At 48.2% G+C, this 18311-nt stretch overlaps 1 long non-coding RNA gene across 1 annotated transcript; it reads right to left on the bottom strand.

The window, feature by feature from the left end:
- Positions 1-4704: 4704 nt before the first annotated feature.
- On the bottom strand, positions 4705-17757 carry LOC121663362. The gene is made up of 3 exons (XR_006015613.1): positions 17572-17757; positions 8351-9979; positions 4705-7464 (listed from the first exon to the last, which is right to left on the bottom strand). It is a non-coding gene; the product is annotated as an uncharacterized LOC121663362 (long non-coding RNA).
- Between the last annotated feature and the right edge of the window lie 554 nt (positions 17758-18311).

The raw sequence follows: 18311 nt of genomic DNA, 5'->3' as shown, positions 1-18311 counted from the left end.
TGTCTTTCCACTTATATTTAGGGAGTAAATAAAATTCAGCTCATTGTCAGCTCAGTTTAACGACCAGAGTTTGAGGGAAAAGTGGAAAAAGTGTTTTTTCTTTCTGTCTTTGAGCGTTTGCCCATTCCCTATCTAGAAACACTGCATTTCCCAGTGCTCCAGATTGCATGGGATTGGGAAATTCTTACAGAGTTAGTGCCAGAGAAGATAAAGAGGAACTTTCTTCCAGGGAATTTGAAGCATCCTGCACTGTGGTGAATGTTTTATTTTCAGGTTGGAGGTGATTCCCCTCAGCCTGAAACACAGGGTCTGCTGCAGCAGCCCGACAACTTCTTTGCTGTCAAACACACACAAGGAACTAATTAAAAGAGAGGTTCCTTAATTTCCACAGCTAAGGTTTCGGTTTCTATCTAAAGGCTGACTTTGCCAGCTCCAGTTAGTCCTGCTTCTCCCAGGAATGTGCACCCAAAATTTGTCCACCTGAATTCCTCGCCTAAGGACGCACTGTGGACACCTGGCAGGGCTGGGCAGAGCGGAAGTGGCACCAAAGGCACCACCAGAATCCTGGTGCAAGACCCTGCTGGGCTCCAGTTGATTCTCCAGTGGTGGCTTGGTGTAGCTTGGTGTCCTTTTGGGTCTGTCCCTGGGAGGGGCATCAGCAGCTCGGCTTCCTGGAGGCAGAACCAGGAATGTTGATGTGTAAATAAATAAGTGGAGGCAAAGCAGAGATCACCACTCCTCCCCTCAGTGAAAGCACTGCTGATTACCTTTAAAGCAAATTCATATTTACAGTCACAGCAGCATAAAAGTTATTTTAAATTAAATAAAATACTAGTAAAGCTTTATTAGTGTTTCACCTCTTTCTTCCTTTCTTCACATCCTCGTCTGAATTTTAATTGCAGTTTCTTTCCCACATCCCCCTCCAAATCCGAGGAGGTTCCAGCAAAGCCAGAGAGGACCAATTGGGAGCTAATGACTGGTGCAGTCTGATCCCAGCCCAGATAGGTTGGGTTTGCCTCATTAAGTGTGCCTAGCAAGCTGATTAAAGCCAAGCACATTCTTCTCGTCTTACAGGCACTCAGTGTCTGTGGGATATGGGATACCAAAAAACCCCTCCTGTGTCCCTGATCCTTTAACTGCGTGTCAAAGCAGTGAGGCCCGAGTGAGGTTTCATCTTTCCCGAGGTGTTGCCAGGTGCTAATTAGCCTCGGGACCTCGTGAAAAGGGAGAAAGTGCAGGAAAAGATTTCAATGGAGATTGGTTCCTTGCCCACTGCGTAGAACTCAGCCCTGCAGGAGTCCGTCCACTTATTCCCGTTTTGTGCTTAATCCAGGGATGGATTCTGCACTAATTAACACAAGTACTGTTGCTGATTAAGTGGATATTTCAGCAGGCTGAATTTCCACATTCTCCATCCAGAGCTGTCCATGGCATCCCCAAAGCAGAGGGAAGGCAGAGCAACGTTTCTATTCCCCAGGTTTTTGTTAATTAGGCTTGGCTAAGGAGAGCTTCCACCTTGGACCTGATAACGGGTTTGTTAGACCACTGTAAAGCAACAACAGAGCACAGCAAGTTCCCCAGTCCCAGGGGAAGGTGGGCAGGGCTGAACCAAACCACAGGTCCTCACATCCCAGCCTCCATTCCATTCCCAGTGTTGTAATGGAAAGCGGTGGGAAGTGTCCTTGATTCCCCGATAGCCTCAGCCCTGCATGCTCCAGCCTTTCTAATAAAGGCCTTTGGGAAACTGCATGTGGATTTGGCCTGCCCAGACACCCACTTTTTATCTATTCTTTTTCTGTTTCACTGTTCCGTTTGCCGCGAGGGAAGGCAGTGGGGAGAGAGCGGAGCTCCAGGCCCAGCTGCAGGGGCCGGCACTTCGCAGCATTCCCAGACTCCCGAGGATGGTCATACCCTTGGCAGGCTGCTCTTTCCTGTGGGCTCACCTAAAAGTGTTTCTGGCTGCCTTCAAAGCCTTCCCAACATGCACAGGGCCTTGTTTGTGGCTATCCGACCCTTCTTTTATCCCATTTCCGACTGTTCAGTCACCCCGTGTGCTCTTGGAGCTACGTAATCACCGTCAATTCCTTCGCTGTTTGGGGGGATTGGATCCAAAGCTTTTGGGCTTTTTCAGGTCATGTGTGCCAGACCTCAAAGTGACCTTAGCTAACAATCCCTTGTTTCTCTTCCTCTTTCATGTACTTACTTTCCAGGATCAATCTCTTTCCAAAAATAGTATTAACGTTGGCAGCCTCTGCCTCTCCGCTTCACTCTGGTGTGTGTCTGGAGCAGCGAGGAGAAGAACAAAGCTCCCTGTCTTTAAAACTTTAAAACACTCCTCTTGCAGCCACACTTGGGGCCTTTTCTTTACATTTCTCAGCTGGAAGATTGAGGGGTTTGTTGCAAGAGGATCCTGTGCCTGGCACCAGTGACTGGCACGGAATCCATTGGGGCTTTGCAGGGTTGGTTCCCATCACTTTTGATATTCCTCAGGCATGAAGGGGAACTTACAGAGCTTGTTCCCATTGCCTTCTGATATTCTTGACACAAAGGGAAATTCAGAACCAGGGACACTAATGCACAATCACTTTGTTTCAACTTTTATTTATCCAGTGCATTCTGCGTTAAAGAAATAAATGACAAAATAAGTGAAGAATAAAGCACAGACAGGGGAACACAGTGGGACAGAAATGGCAGGAGAGGCTGGTCCTGGAATGCTTTGCTCTGTTCTGGTGGCTGCAGTCAGAACCAGCAGCTGGAAGCGACTGGTTATAAAATTATAGCAAGAAATTAGATTAACACATTTAATAGCAGATATTCCCATTGGAGAGAAATTCTTGCAGCAGTGAGGGGACCTTTTTATCGCCTCAGAGCAAGGCTGGATGCATTTCCAGAGGATATTCCAGGCTCAAAGCCTGGTCTCCATGAGCTGTGAATGGGGCAAAGGGACCAGACAGAGGCTAAGTGACACTTTGCCTCTCACCTTAAACTTTCCTGCATCAGGGACAAAGAGAATTTTTCCTTGGAATGCACAAGCTTGAAGCCATGACAGAGTTTTACAGACCTGGCTGGACTGCAGGGTTGGTGTAACATTACCCCAATATTTATTCCCAGTGCAAAGGGGCGGGAGAATTGGCTGAGCTCTGTTTGCACCCAGGGGTTCTGTCAGTACCCTGCAGGGCAGCAGGTGCTGCTTTGTACCTCATTCAGCAGCAATTCATGCAGTCATTCCAACAGTGAAAAGGGAAAAGATGTGGGCCCTAAACCCCACTGGGGGAGAAGATTCCCTGGCCATCATCCCATTTGCCCCATCACCAAACCCTTCAGAGCTTCCCTGGACATGGTCCCTGCTCCGCCTGGGTGCCACCGTGCCCACGATGGAGAACGCTGCTGTCACTTGTCACCATCCCCGTTTTGGTGATTTGACAACAGGAACTGCTCCGAGGTGAGCTGCGATGGCAGAGATAAGAGCGGGACAGGGTGGGCAGCAGAGGCGATGTTCCGTTTGCAGAGGGCAGGGCAGGGCAGGAAGGGTGAGACAAGAAGTGTTAACGCTCCATGAGCTTATCTGACGGCTGGAACTGGTCGGGTTTGAGGGCTGGGCTTTTTCTTTTCACTTTTGCCATTGACAAACACCGCTTTTCTTGCTCTTCCTCTCCCGGAAAGAGCTGATTGCCTTCCTCCTTCCCTCCCTCTCCACCCAAACCCGGCTGGTGCAGATGTTCCAGCTGCTGCTGCTTCGCTGGAGCCGGGAGCACCTGCCCCAGCGCTGCCCAGCTTCATCCCGGCTCTGCATCCTGAATTTTGGGGAGAAATTACCCTGTTTGCACCTTTTCAGGGAAATTTATGCCCATCACTTCAGCAAGCCAGACCTTTTTTCGCTGCCTGTGGCTCTCTGCTTTCTGATGCTGCTGTCCAGCAAAGGGCCTTATCCAAGCCATGTTTATTTATAAGAGACACTTTTATTTAGGGGGAAAAAAAGATACTTTTCAGACAAAACAGATTTTAAGGGCAATAAATCGTTCTGGGTCTCTCTGTCTAGAGCTCACTTATCCTCTGACGTTAAATAGATGAGGTTTTTTAACCTTTTGTAGTGACTGCCTTTTTCTGGGCTGCTGATGCCCTCCCAGCCCAAGGGACGCCTCATATCCAGCTGTGGCTCAGCAGCAATTTCAGTTTGGCTGGACCTTGAAATTAGTCCCTACCCTTGTGATTGAGTTGTCAGCACTTGCTGAGGGATCATTTATTGTGCTGTCCCTTCCCATTCAGACAGGAAAGCCTCACACAATAACTTCACCTCGTGGAAAAGGTCATGCCCAGAGTTCACAAAACACTGTCTGTATTCCTTTATTTATTGCTTAGCCCCCCAGTGCCCATCCCATAAGCCACAAAACGAGGAAAGACCATTAAAAACACTCTACTTTGGCACATTCCCCCTGATTTGGCAGAATTTGGGTTGAGGCTTTTGGTTTGTATTTGTGTGAGTCTCAGAAAAAGCAGGAAAAAGCTCAGCTGGAGATTCCCAGAGAGCCCCATTGCAGAATCCGTACAGGATTTATAGGTCTGCATCCAGCCCATAAATCAGTTGAGGGCGACTTGAAACCCAGGCCAGGTTTGCCAGGACAGCCCCAGACTGATCCACAGAGCCTTGTGCCCTGTTCCTGCCCTGCCCCTGATTTTCCATGTCCCATCCCTTCTGCCCCCAGTGCTCCACGGCCACCACACCTCCCATTTCCCTGTGTGCCCACGTGTGTCGTCCCCAGCGTCCCCACGTCAGCGATGTCCCGGGGCAGCCACCGGCAGAGCCGTTATCACTCGCAGCAAATGGTTCTTTCCCCTCCACATATTTTTATTTTTGAGTGTCAGATGTGGAAAACCCGACAGGATGATCACTCAGCGTGTACCTTGTGCCTGCTGCCTGCTGGGAAGTCACAGCAGACATGACAAATGAGAGAGGGAGGAATTTAGAAAACACCAAATGGCTCAAAAGGCAGCAGGGCAAATCAAGCCCAGCCCCGTTGTGGTTTTGCCGGTCTTGATAGAGCTGCAAAACCAAGAGACAAGTACTCAGATGTTCCACTGGTTTGTCAGCTGGCAACTGGTAAAAATCTTTTTGCACTTTTCCTTGAAGAGGCATCATTTTTTCTTGCCACAGAACTCCTGTGGGCACAACAAGGCGTTCCCCAAAGAGCACTGATGATCTCATCCCAGGAAACCTTCATCCCGAGCAGTGCTCCCTACTCACAGCACAAGTGCTGGATGATTCTCCCTTTGCTCTGGCATCTGTTTCCCCATCAGGGCTTCCATGGGAATTAATATCCAGTATCATGCCTGCTCCATCCTGCCCGCTCCGCCAGTCCTCCATGGGGAGGATGTGCCACATGCCAGCGCCACAAATCCTTGAAAAGCCTGAGATGGGAAGGGTGGGAATTACCCAGTGCCCACGGAGCAAAGCCAGAACAGAGACAGGCCCCGAGGAGCTGGAACTGGGCTCCAGCCGTGGCTCAGGGCCTGCTCCCTGTCACAAGGTGTAACGAGACCCTCCGGCCACACGATGTTTTCCTGCCCTAAAAGCCTCCGCAGGGATTTGAGGGGTGGAATTTAATTCAGCTGCTGCAAGAATCGATGCAGATTTTAGGTCAGATGTGTTGGTGGCAGCCCTGCCCAAAGGCAGCTGTCCCTCCCTACTTGACACCTGTGCCTTTGGGGACACATTAAGGATTGTCCCCACGTGCTTGTGGCTGTCACAGGAGATGCTGGAAGAGCCTCTTTCTCCTGCTAAATGACCCCTTCCGTGAGACACAGGCTTCCATGGATTAGGGATTTGGAATCCATCTGTGTCCAGCGTGAGGATTCACAGCAGGGAGAGACGAGATGGGACAGTCAGCATTCCAGGTGCTCCACAGTGAGGTATTTCTCATTTTCCCCCTGTGTTCTGCTGGAAACAGCTTTTGAGTCCAATATGCAGCAATATCTGACAGCCACCAAAAGGGATTCACCTCATGGAGCGATGCCAGATCCCAGACTTACAGGAATTCTTCATGTGCACAGTGTCCTTAGCAAAGCTGTGAGACCACTGGGGTAATTTTCTTCATTGTAATTTCAGCCCTGATCACAATTTTCCAAATTTGGAGAGCCCACAAAAGGCAAAAAGAGGAAGACAGAAACTTTAAAATGACCTGGACAAAGCAGATCAGTGGGCTAAAGAAATGTGAGAGGAAAAAAATACTGTTTAAAGGCATAATAATGGTAAAAGGGTGGGATACTGGTGGTCCAGCAGCAGAAGAAAAGGATGTAACCACGTTGCCACACTCAGTGTAATACTTTAATTTTCACCTCGTTTTAAAGCTGCCTCTGGTTTCAGTCACCATCCGCCAGGAATACCCTGGAATTAACTCTATTGTGGTATTTTCAGCAGTAGCAACACTTTCCTCTGAAATGAAGTCCTCCAAGAACTGCTCTGGCGAGGACTCTGATCCCATTCAGAGGAAGACACAAGATTTATTCCTGTGTTCACTCCTGTCACCAGGATCTGCAGCTCCTGCCCTTATCGCAATTAATTTTGTCTCCCAGCATTTACCCAGGTTTATGCTGCAGGCACTGGAGGGTTCCACAATCCCTGCCTGGGGCAAGATAATTTCATGTCCTTCTGAACCCTCGGAAGGTACAGCAAGATCCCTGGAGCACAGAGCACTCCGTGAACCTCTTGTGAGAATAAGGATCCCTCGTTTGCCTTGCCTGGTAGTTTGAGTTTGCATTCCAAGCATGATTTTTTGCAGGACTCTGGAATTTCTCATTAACTGAGGTACAACCATTTCTAGGAGTTTCTGAGGCATTTTGCAAATATTTGTAGCTGGGGCATGTGGCAAAAAGGGGTTGAAGGGAGACATAATTGATGTCAGCTCAGCAACACTCATTCATCAAAGGATAATTGTGCTAATTAAAACTTTAGCCATAAGTCATGTCCATCCCACAGATGGAGGCCCCATCCCAAGTGTCCAAGGCCAGCTCGGATGGGGCTTGGAGCCACCTGGCATGGTGGAAGATGTCCCTGTGGAACTGGATGATCTCTGACGTCCCTTCCCACCCAAACCGTTCCATAATTCTCTCTCTATATCCCCACAAATTTGAACCATATTTGAACCAACAATTCTTCACCTTCAGCTTGAGTGGTGAAACAGAACAAACCTCACAAGAAAACCCATTTCCATCCTTTAATTTTTAAGCAGAGCAGCTTCCAGGAGGACTGGGATGGCGAGCAAAGTTGTTTTCTCCTTGAGGACTGAGGAGATGAAACTTACCCCTCGCAGCTGCCTCAGTCATTCCCTTGCAGGCACATTCACCTGGCTCCTGCAGCAGCACAGAGCTGGCACTGCCCCCCTGGCACTGCCTGTGATGAATTTGAGCTGAGCTCAAGGGGTACGAGCCCATCCCGGGCTTCTCTTGGAAAAGGGATCGATGCCTCAGCTGTAAAGAAAAGAATCTGAATCACAATAGAGGTTGCTGGAGGGAGGGCTTTACAAAACATTTGCTGTTTCTAATTTTGGTAAGGAAATAGGCAATTACTGCCTTAAAAAATTAAATGTCATGTCATTTCAAACTCTCTTTGTTTCTCATAAACATCTTGCAACTTGTGACAGAGGTTGCTGGAAATCTCCCCTGATAGCAGTGCCATGTTGGCCAGGAGATGTTTGCTTGGTGCTCCAGCCTTCTCTTCATGTGGGTTGGACTGGTTTGTAGTCAGATAATAAAATCATCTGCTCAATTTAGCTTTAAAACATAAACTTGAGTGGGTCAGTGTTCATTTTCCAGCAGCTCTACCTAATCTCTCCAGAGAGGCAGCTAAAACTGGGTTTGGCCAGCACTAAACCCCCGTTTGCCAGCTGACTTCAGCAGAGGGAGCCTGGAATGTTGATGTGTGCGTCCCCAGGCTTTGGCTGAGGTCCAGCTCTACCTGCTCCCCAAAAGGCTGGGTGGGTCAGGGTGAGCTTTGTGTTTGTACCCCTTGGGGTCTGAGTCACCTCCACACCTCATCAGGGTGTAATTTCTGAGGTAAAACACGGTCTGTAGGCTGGGCATCAGCCTGTCTAGATTTTGTCCTAGAAGGTTGAATTCATCCCTAATCCAGTTTTACAAGGGCTTTCTGCCACAGCATGTGATCTGCAGTTACAGCACCCTGTTGAGTTGGGGTTGGCACCCACTGGACACTGAGCACCAAACCCTGCAGCCAGATTTTCCTTAAAGGATCTCCCAAAGCCACTGGTCCTTTTCAAGGGGAATTCTAGGCTTAAATCCCGATTGCCGGGATGAACTCGCTGGTCTCAAAGCCAAGCAGAAATCCCACCACTGTTACCTGCACCGTTGGCCCAAACTCTTATAAAAAATCGCTGCCTTGGAAGTCGATGTCTCATCAAAGGAATTCTTCAGGGTCTGTCGTGTCTTTCACCCTGTAGAGTTCCAAGTTGGAGAATGATATGAGATGCTTTATTCCTAGAAATCTGTGAGGTTTGAAGACAGGGAATTAAAAGGCAAATGGGTGCCTCCCACCTTGCCCTGCTCCTGTGGGCTGGAGCATCCTTAGTTTTTAATTAATTTTAAACGTCACCATGTGTTACTTTTACATCTCCATGGTTTTATCAGACTCTGGAAGCAAAGGGAGAGTCACCAGTGGTGGGGCAGGGACACACAGACGGACACAGGCGTTTGTGCCAGAGCCCAGCTCAGCTGTCCCCGCTAATCCAGCCCGCCCGGGGCAGAGGGAATTAATTACAAAGCTTGGGAAGAAAAGTCAATAACAGGATTGAAACATTCCCACAGGTTTCTCTTGAAGGAGATCTCCCAGATAACTTGTGCTGATGGTAAAATGCGGTGCCAGGTGAGATTTTATCACTAATTAGAGGGACACAGTGCCCAGACTTCAGCCAACTCTTGGGAAGCTCCATGAGATCATGGATGAACAGGCTCCAAGGAAAAAAAAAGGCAATACAGATGATTTTCTCCAATAGATTCACCTGTGATAAGCACATTCCAATGACTCAGTGCAGAGCGAGGAGGTGCTGGAATTTTCTAATCCATGAAAATATTATGTAGCATAGAAAAATCCAATCAATGCCTATTTTTTTCCTCCCCACTGGTTGTATTTAAAATTAAATATAGTGAATAGGAAATCTGTGGACATTTGCTGTCACCCATGAGTGCTCTGCCCATGAGGTCACTCTTTGTAACGTGGCAGGGAATAAAAAAAATGCATAAAATTACTTCCAGTCGGTTCTGAGGTAGGTCCTGAGTGACCAAATTCCTTGTCCTTTGAAACCAATCCAGATCACGTTGGCTGAGTCCTGATTCAGCCTGGAATTTGTTTTTCCCATCATGTGAGAGGGAGAAAACATCCCGTCCAAGGAGGGCGATGTCAGCTCGGACGCAAACGCCTGGCACGGAGACACGAGGAGAAGGCTCAGCAATGTGAGAACTTTCTGCATTGCCTCGTGCACAAAACCCTCTTGGAAGGACTCGTAACAAACTGAAAGCTCACTGGAAACATCTCCCTTGTTTGTTTTGGCTTCCAGAGCTTTTCTAAGTGTAATTACCAGCAGTTGAGAAATGGAGAGGGCGAAAGAATCTTTGTGGTTCGTGCTCAGGGGCGGCGGCTCAGGAGACCTGGGTTGATTTCTGACCTCTGTCATGGTGTCACAGCAGGAAAATGAGATTTCATTCATCTGCAGGTCCATTGGTACAAACAGGGATGAGGCTGCCCTGCAGCAGCAGCTCCTGGCACTGAGGTGAACGCTCCACATCCTGCTGATTTAATGGCATTCAGACAGTTAGATATAATTATATCTCCATTTTTAAGGCTCTCCAGTGCTTATATGTAAATATACAAAACTGTCTTAACAGCACCACGCTGCTTCAGAGGGGGAAATCCCCCATTCCTGCACACAGCTGCACATCCCTTTAAGCCAGCGGATCCAAATGGATTTGTGCCCTGCAAGGACCAACGTCTTCATTAAGATCCCTCTTTGCTGGGCAGTGACAAATCTTTCCCTCAGAACACGGTGATTAAGGTTTAATTTTATTCCGGATTATGGGCAGCTCCTCTTGCAAAGCAGCCCTGGGCCGGGGTTGGGCACATATTGCCTGGAAATGAACGTTCCTCCCCAAAGTGCTTAAGCAGCTTTGGATAAGAATTGATGGCTTCAGGAAGATTAGGAGCATAAGAAAGATCTCTGGGTTAAGAGGACGTGCAGAGAAAGTGCCATCACGGGTTCAGGAAGAACTGCTGCCACCTCTGAGGGTCTGAGGCTTCCGCATTGCTTGGAGGAAGTTGGTGGGAAAAGCTGGGTTAGTGAAGGTGATGGATTTACAGATAGGTGAAGACAGCAAATATATGGGGATGGGGTGTGGGCTGTGTGTTTATAAATCATCAAAGCATCAGCAGGGAAATTTCCAGGCTTCCATTTGCTTTGAGGAACAAATCAGCATTTTGAGAGGTTTTATGATGTGGCAGCAACCAGGAGCATCACATGAGATGAAGTTTAGGTGTCATCTTAAACAGGGTGGGGAATAAAATCTGCCTTGTCCAGCCCAAGAGCTGAGTTTGGTGGATGGGCAGAGGCTGGAGGAGAAGCAGAGGGAAAGGAAGAGAAGCCTCCCAGGGCTGGGATGCAAATATTTGTCCTGATGCAGTTCCCTGTTCCTGCAGATCCTCTCTCCTCTGCTTTTCCTCACAGGTACAGGTTTATTCTGCCAGAGGATGGCATTTAAACACCACCAATTATGACTATTTGTTCTCAAACACATATGTTCCTCCCTCCCCTGAGAGCAGGGGGAGGAGGACAGCGATGAGAGCCGGCGAATGTTTCACCCTCGCTGCAGTGACAGCTCTGATTTGTGACACAGCTTGGAATAAAACGCCGGTAATTTTTCATGGAAAAAACAGTGGACATAATTTTTGTGTGTTTCAAAGAGAACAGCAGAGAGCTGAAATGCCTGGACACACCATTGTGCGAGTGCCAAAATCCTGCATGGATATAAAACTCAGTGTTTTCCACCCGGAGAAATAACATTACAATCAGCCCCAGTTAAGCAGATTCTGCTTGTTTATTGTTTTCCAGTATCTGCAGCTCTGCTCATCAATTTTTCACATTATTCCTTGGCTGTTTCCTCGTGCTCAGTCTCTCTGCTGGTTTGTTTTGTTCTCTGGGGATTTCTTTCATAAATTTTTATTATTTCCTCCGAGAAATCTCTTTTTATGATTTCCAACGAGCGTTGTCACTGTGATAGGGTGGAGGGAGAGGAGAAAGCCAGGCAGCGGAAACTCCTTTAACTTAAAATGCCATGGAAAAACCCCTCTGGCTCCCTGTCAGCCCAAGAAGGTCAAACATAGTCCGAGCTGCAGCTCTGCCAATGGATCCTAAATCCAGTATTTAATATCGATCTCCAGCTCCATAAACACCACCCTGCCAGTGCTGACAGCAGCCCCGACATCAGCGTGATGAAACAGGGCACAAGAATGACTTCACACCAGCTCTGCTCCCAGCAACCACTGCAACAACACTGGGAAAGACCTTCAGTGTGTTTAATTAGTTCTTAGTAACAAGGTTGGGTTGGAGGATGAGGTGGGATTGAGGGGAGCAAAGCTGGGCTGGCTCAGTGCTTGGGGCAGGGGAGATTGGACACTGGTGGTGCAGGGGTTTAAAGCTGAGTTTAAAGCAGATCTTGGGCTCACCTCGGCTGTGGCAGGAGTTTTTCCAGCCATATGCAGCACCGGCCCAGCACTCAGGTGGTTGGAGCTGATCTCCAGCTTTGGAGGAGGTTTTTGGAGATTCATCTTCAGTTTTCAAAGAGATTCATGGAGATGTATCTTCAGCTTTGAGGGAGATTTTGGAAATCCATCTGTCAGTGATCTGGCTGAACCCAACACTACCCAGGGGAACAGGAAGGGTCCCAAGGAGCAGAGCTGGAACCCTGGTGCTGCAATCCCATGGAAAGCCAGACTTAGACATTCCCAAAATGCTGGGCACATCCCTCTGCAGAAAGCTGGACCAGGGCTGTGCTGCCATCCCTGCCCTGCCAGTGCTGAGCCTGAGGATGTCCTTTCTGAATTGAATTAAAATCTAGAACCAGTACCATTAAATCACCCAAAACCCAACAGGAATACTTAGGAAAAGTGAATGTTCCGAGTGACCACGGTGGGATTTCGGGAAATGGTTCTGAGTGACAAGAATTCAGATAGTAACTCTTTTTTTTTTAATAAAATGAAGGCAGCAGGAAGAGAATTTTGTCAGACTTGACAAAATTCCTTTTCACCTACCCCAATGATCCCCACCTTCATTCCATCCGTGAAAATCCATGCCTACACGAGTCAATAAAAGCCAGTCCAAGGGGAACAGCATGAGCCAGAACTTGGCATTACGTAAATAAAGCACTGAGGTGACATCACTGGGGCAGCAGGGATTTATACCAGCCGAGGATCTGGCCCATGAAGTGGGAATAACTCCCCCTGGTCTGTGATTTATGCTCTCCAGTTATTGACTGCTCCGAAATAAGCCCTCTGTTATAAACAATCCGGGCAGCAAAGAAGGCAATTGTGCCTTAACGAGCCCATGGTTCAAAGCACTGCCCTGCTACATTGACCCTTCTATAGATCAGAAAGTCTCCTTGATTTAATTACCTCACAGAACCCCAGACCAGACAGCTCCAAACCTCATTTATGCCCTGATCTTGCTATTTTTTTTTATTTTGGTGTACTTCATAGTGATTTACAATTCAGCCAAGGGACTCTTCAGGCAGCCAAGGAGAATTGTTTAGAGGGGTTTGTGTGCAATTACATTTTTCTGAGGGAAAAAAAAATGGAAAAAAGGCACATTTTGAGACTTAAAGATCTTTTCTCCTTTCCCAAACACAAACAATAAGCAGTTCTGCCTTTTTAAGTGCAAAGGACTAGGAACTTCAAGGGTAGAATTAAGGGAATTTAAATCAGAGGTGAGCCACTGCACACACTGGAAATGTTCCCATTTGGAAGTTCCCAATCCAGTCGTGCACACAGCTTTCAGCAGATATTACAGGATTGTTCCACCAGGATTATCTCAGCTACCAGGGTATTTATTTTCCCCTTCCAGTCTGTGGCACAGAGCAGTGGAAATCATACGATGTTCCCTCACATCCACCAACGCCTCGTCCCTCCTGGCTCAGCATGTCTCAGGGCCTCTCATTTAAGGAGCCTTGAAACATCCCCAAAAATTAATGAAAAAATTATTCAAATGACCAATATTACATCTTAATTTCTTCTGGAGCAACACTGGACTGCAACCAAATGTGCAGCAAACAGCCCTGGCTCCTTTCTGCTGCTTCCTCGGCGCCGCAGCTCACAGGATTCGATTTCCCCACTGGCAGGGAGGGATGAGAGATAAAATTATCCATTAAAATCACAGAATCACGGAGCAGTTTGAGTTGGAAAGGACCTTAAAGCCCATCAGCCCCACCCCTGTCGTGGGCAGGGACACCTTCCATTATCCCAGGGTGCTCCAAGCCTGGCCTTGGACATTCCAGGGATGGGGCAACCACAGCTTCTCTGGAAGTTTTACTGCAGAGAGCATCGATGTTGGCCACAGATCTTGCTGAGGGCTGATTCAGGTCAAAAAAGGGACCAGGACTGGCTGTGCCAGGCTGGAGGTTGTGGCTGGGTTGGGTTGGGACCTTGCATCCACCTGCCCCAGGACTGAGCAGCTCTGGCACCTTCAACGCTGTCAGATGTCGGAGCAGCTCCGCACTTTGGTGATTGTGTTTCACCCTTCACATTCTCGTTTTGTGACATAATTGGATCATTAAAACTGCCACATTATTGCCTTTCTTCCTCTCCCTCCCCCCTTGATTAGCAGAGACACTTATTATCACTTTAATAGGGAGAAACAAGTTCCCTCTGTCCTTTTCCAGTCCTAAAAATATGAGAGTGTACTTTCCAGAGGAGCTGGTGATTGAGGCTTAAATGTTCCACCAGAATACATTAAAATGCTCTAAACATCAAGGTGAAAAAGGGAGTCCTGATACCCAGAGGAAAGTGGGGTGCTTAAGCTGCAATAATTACAGCACTGTAATTATTGGTGCTGTCAGAGCTTACAATCTGCAACATTATATTTAGGCCCCCGTCCAATCCACAAAGAGATCTCTAGAATAATTGCAAAAGGACCTCACTTGAAGACTGTTTGTTTTGGAAAAATAGAAATCTTTGCTCCATTTAAACATATTTCAGCTTGGAGAGCAGTAATATTTTATTTGTGTTGAAAGAAGGCAGGAGCTTATTCAATATTAATGTATGGTTTACAGCGTGGGTTAAAGTTCTTTTCTTATTCTACTCTGTAACCCTGCCCAGGAGACTCCACTCCTGGGGGAGAAGAGGTTTCTGCTGAAGGGACTTGAAATTAAAGAGAAATAATATTCACAGGGTATGAATCTGCCCAAATCGAGATGTTTTCTGCTCAATGTTCTGCTAGATTTTGCACATTGGTGCTAATTAGCGCTGTGAGCTAATTAAGAGCAGTATGTAAGTAGGACACCAGGCAGGGCAGTGTGCTCCTGGCCAGGACAAAGGGACCTGACCCATTCCTGCTCCAGGCTCTTGGTTTGGAGCCCTCTGAGCCCCAGACAGGCACTGAGAGTTGTGCCAAAGTCACTCCGTGACATTAAAGACTCAAAGTCCAACTGCCTGTGGTCAGAGACAGGAAAGGGATGGAAAACAGGTACCAGGAGAGCAAGAAAAGGGAAAACCAGACCCTGAATCAGGGGGATGCCCTTTAATGACTGAGCTTTAAGGTCCCTTCCAACCCAAACCATTCCATGACTCTGTGATTCCACCAAACCAGGTTTCCCTGGGGAGGTTGGCAGCTGGCAGGTCATAGAAGGGATGGGTTTTGGGTCCTCCTGAGGATGCACAGACCCAAAAAAACATTTTCTGCCTTCTTGATGTTTTTCTTTGCTTTGTTCAGTGGAAGAAAAGGGGAGAAGGGAAAATGTTTTAAGTCCTGGTGGCAGTGGCTGTGGCTGAGCTCTGGCACCACCCTTCAGGCTGTTCACGCCCCTCTGGCCACCAGGGTTTCTGCAGAGCTGTTCCAGCAGTCCTGAGCCACCTTCCAGGCAAACCCTCTGGCCCTGGGAGCTGCACAGTCCTGCCAGGTCCTCACCCAAATCCCAGGGCTGGACTGGTGCTGGATCACACGGCACAGGTGGGATCTGCTGGAATCACCAGGGGTTCAGGGGCCAAACCCCTGCAGGACACAGAGCTCAGCTCAGACCTTCACAGACCCCCTGACCACTGGGGTGCTGCTGGTTGTGGTCACCAAAGGCCCTGCATCCTTCCAGGGTGGCATTTAGATGGGTGGCAGTCAGTCAGTGGCACAGCTGAGGGACTGGCACCTGGAGAACCATCAGCAACACAACCCCCAGGGACAAAACTCCCAAGGAAAAGAGCTCTGTGTGGAGAGAAAAATGGCACCAGTAACAGCACGGAGCTGAACTGGCTGCAGGCAAATCCTGGGCATTTTCTGCCCAGATGTGATTGGAATTGTGGCTGTGAGTGCCTCGAGGGCACAGGTAGGGAGCACACCAGAGGTACACAGGTGTCAGGAATTCCCTGTCCCTCTGCAGTGGGATTTGCAGTGCTCTTCCAGCCTGGGCACTGCCCTGGCACTGCCTCCACCTGTGCCAAGGCTGGGTGCTGCTGGAGTGACTCTAAAATCCAACCCAATCTGCTTTTGATACCACAAATGGGGCAGGAGGAGCAAAACCCGTGGTGATGGACACTACTGACCATGTGCCTGGGACTTTGATTAATTACAAATCAACAGGAGCCTGCAGAGGCTCAGAAAGTCAGATCAGTTTGGGTATTGTTGCTTTAGACATTAACCAAGCCCTGCTGCAGAACCCAGAGATCCTGAGGGGAAAAAGCTCCTTCCCCCATAATTTCACCTCGATCTTTTTAAGTTTCAGGGCTCCCAAGTGCTGGGGACTCCTCTGCAGGCAGCAGCTGAGCAGGGCTGTTTATTTATCAGAGTCAACCAGAGCCACACAAAAGGTTATGGCCACGGGCCAGATGTCTTTGACATCATAGCCTGTCATTAATGGCATAAATCCTCCGTGATTTCATTTCCCACTGAGCCAACCAGCATCTCTCCCAGATTATTTCAAAGGGGAAAAAAGTCTAAACATTTACCTTCAAACCCCAAACAGATCGTATCGTTCTATTCTGCTTGCCCAATATTAAATATATTCTCTTGCACATGGCATTTTTATGGCAGGTTGTGACCACTGCTGGAGCTCATTTCAGCTGGAGATATGCTCAGAAAGAAAAATTTTCTTATGGTTCCCTGAGGGGAAAACAAAAAAAAAAACGACATTTCATTCAACAAAACCTTTTCCAACCACTGCACTTTGCTGGTTTAATGTATTTTTGTCCCCCAGATCTCGGTGTGAGGGAGAGAAATATTTAAAAGCTGGTTCTCTGTGCCACAGCCTCTTCTCTGTGAGAATATTTAACATGGACAGGCTGGAAAAATTTTCCTTCACACCATTTTTGTCCCCTTTTTTTCCATAATATCAGTAATACGCACGTGGTTATGTGAAAAATAATAAGAAATCACTCTGAGCATGAAAGGTCTGAATATCCCTGTAATACCTGAGTATTTTAATTTAAATCCTTTGGGATTTTAAGTCTTCCTGGCCTTCTGCTGCTGGACAATGCACTGCTTGATAAAAAAAAAAGGTGAAAATATTTGATAAGAATATCGGATAATTTTTGACCCATCGCTGCTGGTTACTGAACTGGGCCTAAAATGCCCAGGAAAAGTTTTCCAAACCAAGGCTGGCACCAAACCTGCTGGGATAAACCAGGAATTCTACATTTATATGCAAAAGCAGACAGTCAGACTGTTTGGCTTGACCTCACTTTTGTGAATATTTGCTGAAATTGCTCCAGATTGCTCCATTTGAGATGAAAAGAGCCTGACAGGACTCCTGCCCCTGGGAGCAAATGTCCAGAAAGTCAGGGAAGCTCTCACTTATCAGCTGCCCTGAGAGGAGAAGTTAATTACCTGCAATTACAGACGAGTCCTGAGATCCAAATGAATTCAAAGAAAGCAAATTTAGGCTCAGCCCAAGCCCAGATTGGCTCTGCTGCACACAGGGCACCATCACAGAGGTGATTCGGTGCCTCCTGATGCCGCTGCAGCCTCCTGGAGCTGCCTCTGCTCAGCCTCGGGCGGCTCTGGGTCCCAGGGAACGGGAGGATCCCATGGAGCATCCACGGTGCCAAGGGGCCAGGGCAGAGCAGCCTGGAGATCCCCAGGCTGAAAGGACGAATGCGAATTCTCCCAGTGCGGAAAAGAACCCTCAGGGGCTCAAGAGAGAAAAGGAAAGTCCCCCCAGCTTCGGTGACGCTGCTCAGAGGAGAAAGGACAGAACTGGAGCTGGGCATGACAGCACAAAGCTCCTGTTGGAGCCACCTCTGCTGCCGCCATCCACCTTCACCCCGCGCCCCAGAGCCCTCACCACCACCAAAGAACGACAGAAGGACCTCCAGCATACCTGAGGAAATAAAAATTGGCCGTTTCCCTTTTATTTTTGGAGCAGTCTGGAATCTCAGGAGGCATCGGCGAGCAAACGCTCCCCAGACGTGCCGACAGCAGGGCTGTGTCAGAGCTCTCCTGCCAGAGCCAGAGTTAAAATATGCCTGCAAAGCACCAGTAGCTTCATTCTTATGACTAACACATCCCAAAGGTGCCATAACATGCACGGAGGCAGGGAATTCTGGGGTGCTGGAAGGAGTACAGCGAGAGGAGGAGCTGCAGAGGAGAGGTTCTGAGGAAAGCCAGCGAGTTATTTTTCCACAATTTATCAAACTACTTTTACTCTGCTCCTCCAAGTACAGAGATGAAAAGTCCCACAACTCCAGCACGAGCTGAGCCAGCCAAGAAAAAGAAAGCAGTTTGCTGTGCTCCCCAGGGCATAGATGATGTCTATTTGTTAACGTTTTGTGATGTGTGGAGGAGACAAACTTCAGGGAAGGAACATGGTCATCTATCTGAGACAAAATCTACGCCGCTGGAACGGGCTGAGCGTGTCTCGTGCTGGGGGCGGGCAGGGATTGCAGTGGAATGTGGGTGGTTTTTGGCACAAATCTCACAGTGCAAGGCTCCTTTCTGGGTAACTCGTGGACTCTCACAGCTCTGCTGGGAACAGTCACAGAACGGTTTGGGTTGGAAGGGACCTTAAATATGATCTTGTTCCAGCCCCTGCCGTGGGCAGGGACACCTCCCACTGTCCCA

This window comes from Corvus kubaryi, unplaced genomic scaffold (assembly GCF_017639235.1).
Source record: "Corvus kubaryi isolate FWS band 111438036 unplaced genomic scaffold, C.kubaryi_AGA036_p1.0 37272, whole genome shotgun sequence".
NCBI lineage: Eukaryota > Metazoa > Chordata > Aves > Passeriformes > Corvidae > Corvus > Corvus kubaryi.
Note: the sequence above shows the minus strand (reverse complement) of the source record. Positions and strands in the feature narration are given on the sequence as shown.